Here is a 6,000-nt window from a genome sequence, read left to right as displayed (position 1 = left end):
AGCTCAGCCACTCACACTGGGGCTGTGCAGACAGGTTCTCCTGGCCTCCCAAGCAGGGCTTTGTCCCTAGCCCTGTTAAATTTGATTTGGTAATTCTGGTCATCATTCCCTGCCATCCTAAGTGTCTACTCTCCTTCTCAGAAACTTGCCATCCTCACATTTGATGAGCTTTCTTCCTGCCAGTCTTTCTGATGAGAAATGAAAGGCCATTATGGATAATTTACTCGATAGTAAGAGGCAGCAGCAGCAACAGTAATAAAAACAAAAAACCCAAACCAAACCATACAGACCCATGTTTTATGACACATGTGAATTTATTGAAAACATAATAAATACAAAGAAAGTAACAATTGCCTATAAAAAAGTCCATATCTGTGTATGTTTTTTCATATACACATTTATCCAGTGGGTTCATAGTATCTATTTTTGCTTTTTTTTTAACATGCTGTGTTTTTCCTGCTATTAAGCAAACCTTTATACGATTATTTTTAATGCCTCCCTTCTATAAGTGTGCTATAATTTAATTAATTGCTTATTCTTGGGGATTTAGGTTGTCTTCTAATTTCTCCCTCTTGTGAAATGTGCTGCTAGGTTTTTGTACTCCTTCATGATCCATTTCTCAAAATGGAATTGCTGAGGGCCATGGGTAGGCAAAATTTTTGATATTGCTTGTCAAATTGCACTTGAGAATGATCATGCCATTTGAAATGTACTTTTTTATATTTCTAAAAGCAGCTCGTTGAAAATGTTGCTTTTGCATTTGTTTACAGGACAGCACTTGACAGTGTGGACCATGTTTGGTAATAACATGCTCAAAGAGAAAAGAAATCACCCTTGCTTTTAGGAACCCCAAATTATGGTCAGGTGACACAGATGAAAGGAATGGTGGAAGGAATCCAGGAGTGGAATAAAAAAAATGTATAATTTTACATTCTTGCTTTAAATATGTTTACTTATTTATTTTAACCCTGTGAGAGCTACAGAAAATGACATTTGAAGATATCTTTTCTCACTTAGGCCATGTGATATAATTTCCACTGATATGATGAATATTTCAAACAGCAGACTGAGATTCTGGAGGCTTTGAGGAAGTAATCCGGAATGTTCATCTTGTCTAAAATGCACCAAAACACCTGGTCAATGTTACCCAGAATGGGTACTGATTCCTGTTGTAGAATCAACTTGGATAGTTTTTAGATTCTTGAGTTATAGCAGCATAGTTAAGTAGATCCTCCAAACTGGAAAATGATTTTTTAAAAAGTTTTTTTTTTTCCAAAAGATTCAGACTACACTGATTCTGACTAAATATAGTGGGTCCAATCTCTCAAAGGATGAATGTAAGGCAATCAGACAGCTGCTCACTGTCAAAGGAACTGACGCTTCTCGAGTTCCAAAGTGCGTCCCTAAAATGTAAACCACTTCCTTACACATACACAAAACTATAGAATTCCATGGGAAACAAATCTTTATTTTAGCTATAAAACACGGAAGATGTTTCTAATTTGTTGCGCATCTGACCGCAGAGGCGTTGTACAGCAGCTGGATTGCATGCAGTTGGTTGCATGTTACAGAAGCCTGACTACAGTAGTTTAACCAAGCTGGGGCTCATTTCTTTCACATAATAAGAAGTCCAGGGCTGGTGCAGCTGCTAAAAGAAGTTGCCAGGAATCCAAATGCCATTAGATGCTGTAGTCTGTTTTATGTTGCAATAACAAACTACCCAAGGCTGAGTACTTTATAAGGAAAAGAGGTTCATTTTGGCTCACAGTTTTGGAAATGGAAAAGTCTAAGCTTGAATGGCCACATCTGGCAGAGGCCTCATGCTGTGTCATAACAGGGCAGGTGGCATCACATGGCAGAAGCAAGCAGCCTGTGTGGAAGAGCTTGTGGAGAGAACAAGGGGCGGTGTCAGGTTTCTGTGGTAATAACCCAGTCTTGGGGTAACCAGTCTAGTCCTGTGAGAGCAAGTACTTGCTTCTGTGAGAAAAATCATGAATCCCTCTTACAGGTCCTCACACCTCTCAATACTGTTACATTGAGTACCAAACCTCAACAGGAATTTTTTTTTTGGGGGAGGGTGCTGGGGATTGAACCTAGGGCCTTGTGTATACGAGGCAAGTACTCTACCAACTGCGCTATATCTCCAACCCCTTAACAGGAATTTTGATGGAGATGAACAATATTTAAGCCATTGTATATACTATCTTTGAAATGAGATTTTAGTTCTCTTGGTTGCAAGATGGTAAGAAGATGGGGGAAAGGTAAAGTTGTGGGCAAGGTAAATCTGTCCCTTTTTATATTAAATAAATCTATTTTCATTTTATTACCTCAAGTAGTCGACATAGCCACCCCTAGCTGTGTGAGAAACTAGAAATGTGAAAAGTGAATATTTTCAAATAAAGATTATTAATAAAGATGAAATGGGAGAATGTATTGGAAAAACATTTGCATGAAGATCTGAAGTCCTGGGTTTTAATTCCAGCTCTATCACCTATGGCTCTGAAACACAAGCAAAGCCATGTTCCTCCTTGGCTTCAGGGCATCATTTATGAAATGATGGGGGTGGGAGAAGATGATTGAGGGCTACAGTGTGTTGGAGATGGATCCCACCAACTCACGAGAGCTTTCTGTATATGTTTGTTTCTTTCTACCTATGATCTCTGACACCATGCTGTTCTTTTTTTAAAATTATTTATTCTAATTTGTTATGCCTGATAGCAGAATGCATTTCAATTCATAGTACACCTACAGAGCACAATTTTTCATGTCTCTGGTTGTACAAAAAGTAGAGTCACACCATTTGTGTCTTCATACATATACTTAGGGTAAGGATGTCCATCTCATTCCACCATCTTTCCTATCCCCATGCTCCCTACCTCCTCCTCCCTCCTCTTTGCCCCATTCCCGCCCCCCGCCCCTACCCATTATGGATCAGCATCCACATATCAGATAAAACATTAGGCCTGATTTTTTTGGGATTGGCTTACTTCACTTAGCATCATATTCTCCAACTTCATCCATTTACCTGCAATTGCCATAATTTTATTCTCCTTTTTTTTAAGAGAGAGAGAGAGAGAGAGAGAGAGAGAGAGAGAGAGAGAGAGAGAGAGAATTTTTTAATATTTATTTTTTAGTTTTTGGTGGACACAACATCTTTATTTTAATTTTATGTAGTGCTGAGGACCAAACCCAGCACCCCGCGCATGCCAGGTGAGTGTGCTACCACTTGAGCCACATCCCCATCCCAAATTTCTTTTCTTTTCTTTTTTTTTTTTTTTTTTTTGGTTCTGGGGATTGAACCCAGGGCCTTGTGCATGTGAGGCAAGTTATTCTCTTTTAATGATGAATAATATTCCATTGTGTGTGTGTGTGTGTGTGTGTGTGTGTGTGTATATATATATATATATATATATCACATTTTCTTTATCCATTCATCTACTTAAGGGCATTAGGTTGGTTCCATAATTTAGTTATTGTGAATTGTGCTGCTATGTGGTTTCGTCACTGTAGTATGCTGATTTTAAGTCCTTTGGGTATAAACTGAGGAGTGGGATAGTTGGGTCAAATGGTGGTTTCATTCCCAGTTTTCCAAGGAATCTCCATACTGATTTCCATATTGGTCATATCAATTTGCAGTTCCACCAGCAATGTATGAATGTGCCCTTCTCCCCACATCCTTGCCAACATTTATTGTTGTTTGTATTCTTAATAGCTGCCATTCTGACTAGAGTGAGATAAAATCTTAGAGTAGTTTTGATTTGCATTTCTCTAATTGCTAGAGATGTTGAACATTTTTTCATATATTTGTTGATTGATTATATATCATCTTCTAAGAAGTGTCTGTTGAGTTCCTTGGCCCACTTATTGATTGGGTTATTTGTTTTTTGGTGTTAGGATTTTTGAGTTCTTTATATATCCTAGAGATTAATGCTTTATCCAAGGTGCATGTGGTAAAGAATTTCTCCAAATCTGTAGGCTCTCTCCTCACGTTATTAATTGTTTCCTTTGCTGAGAAGAAGCTTTTTAATTTGCATCCATCCTATTTATTGATTCTTGATTTTATCTCTTATGCTATAGGAGTCTTATTAAGGAAGTTGAGGCCTAATTTGACATGATGAAGTTTTGGGCCTACTTTTTCTTCTGTTAATTAGGTTCAGGGTCTCTGGTTTAATTCCTAGGTCTTTGATCTACTTTGAGTTGAGTTTTGTGCATGATGAGAGATAGGAATCTAATTTCACTTTGTTGCTTACAGATTTCCAGTTTTTCTAGCACCATTTGTTTAACAGGCTATCTTTTCTCCAGTATATGTCTTTGGCACCTTTGTCTAATATGAGATAACTGTATTTATGTGAGTTTGTCTCTATGTCCTCCATTCTGTACTATTGATCAACAATTCTGTTTTGGTGTCAATTCCATGCTGTTTTTTTTTTGTTTTTTTTTTACTATTGCTCTGTAGTATAGTTAAGTTCTGGTATAGTGATGCCACCTGCTTCACTCTTCTTGCTCAGGATTTCTTTAGCTATTCTGGGTCTCTTATTTTTCCAAATAAATTTTATGACTGCCTTTTTCTAGTTTTATAAGGAATGTCATTGGGATTTTGATTGAATTGCATTAAATCTGTATAGTTCTTTTGGTATATGGTCATTTTGACAATATTAACTCTGCCTATTCAAGAACAAGGTAGATCTTTCCATCTTCTAAGGTTTTCTTTAATTTCTTTCTTTAGTGTTATGTAGTTTTTCATTGTAGAGGTCTTTCACCTCTTTCGTTAAGATGATTCTCAAGTATTTTATTTTTTCTTTCTGAAGCTATTGTAAATGGGGTAGTTTTCCTAGTTTCTCTTTGAGAGGATTTGTCACTGATGTACAGAATGTCTTTGATTTATGGGTGTTTGTTTTATATTCTGCTACTTTGCTGAATTCATTTATTAGTTCTAGAAGTTTTCTGATGGAACTTTTTGGATCCTCTAGGTGTAGCATCATGTCGTTGGCAAATAGTGATAGTTTGAGTTCTTCCTTTCCTATCCATATGTCTTTAATTTCTTTCTTTTTTTGTTTAATTGCCTGGCTAGAGTTTCAAGAACTATGTTAAATAGAAGTGGTGAAAGAGGGCATCCTTGTCTTGTTCCAGTTTTTAGAGGGAATGCTTTCAATTTTTCTCCATTTAGAATGATGTTGGCCTGGGGCTTAACATAGATAGCTTCTACAATGTTGAGATATGTTTTTGTTATCCTTAGTGTTTCTAGTGTTTTGAACACGAAGGGGTGCTGTGTTTCTTTGAATGCTTTTTCTGCATCTATTGAGATGATCATATGGTTCTTAACTTTAAGTCTATTTATGTGATGAATTACATTTATTGATTTCCATATGTTGAACCAACCCTGCATCCTTGGGATGAACCCCACTTGATCATGGTGCACTATCTTTTTGATATGTTTTTGTATTTGATTTGCCAGAATTTTATTGAGAATATTTGCATCTATGTTCATTAGAGATATTGGTCTGAAGTTTTCTTTCTTTGATTTGTCTTTGCCTGGTTTTGGAATCAGGGTGATTTTGGCTTCATAGAATGAGTTTGGAAGTGTTCCCTCTTTTTCTATTTCATGAAATATTTTGAGGAGAATTGGTATTAGTTCTTCTTTGAAGGTCTTGTAGAACTCAGCTGTGTATCCATCTGGCCCTGGGCTTTTCTTGGTTGGTAGGCTTCTGATGGTGTCTTCTATTTCATTCTGATGGTTTCTTCTACTGAAATTGATCTGTTTAACTTGTGTATATCATCCTGATTCAATTTGGGCAAATAATATGACTCTAGATATTTATTAATGCTTTTGATATTTTATGTTTTATTAGTGTACAAATTTTTAAAATAATTTTAATTATCTTCTGTATTTCTGTAGTGTCTGTCATGATATGTCCTTTTTCATCACAGATGTTAGTAATTTGAGTTTTGTCTCTCCTCTTTGTTAGCAGGGCTAAGGGTTTATCATCTTTATTTACTTTT

This window comes from Spermophilus citellus, assembly GCF_964194105.1.
Source record: "Spermophilus citellus genome assembly, chromosome: 4".
NCBI classification, from domain to species: domain Eukaryota; kingdom Metazoa; phylum Chordata; class Mammalia; order Rodentia; family Sciuridae; genus Spermophilus; species Spermophilus citellus.
The sequence above is the reverse complement of the archived record's forward strand: the minus strand, read 5'-3'. Positions refer to the sequence as shown.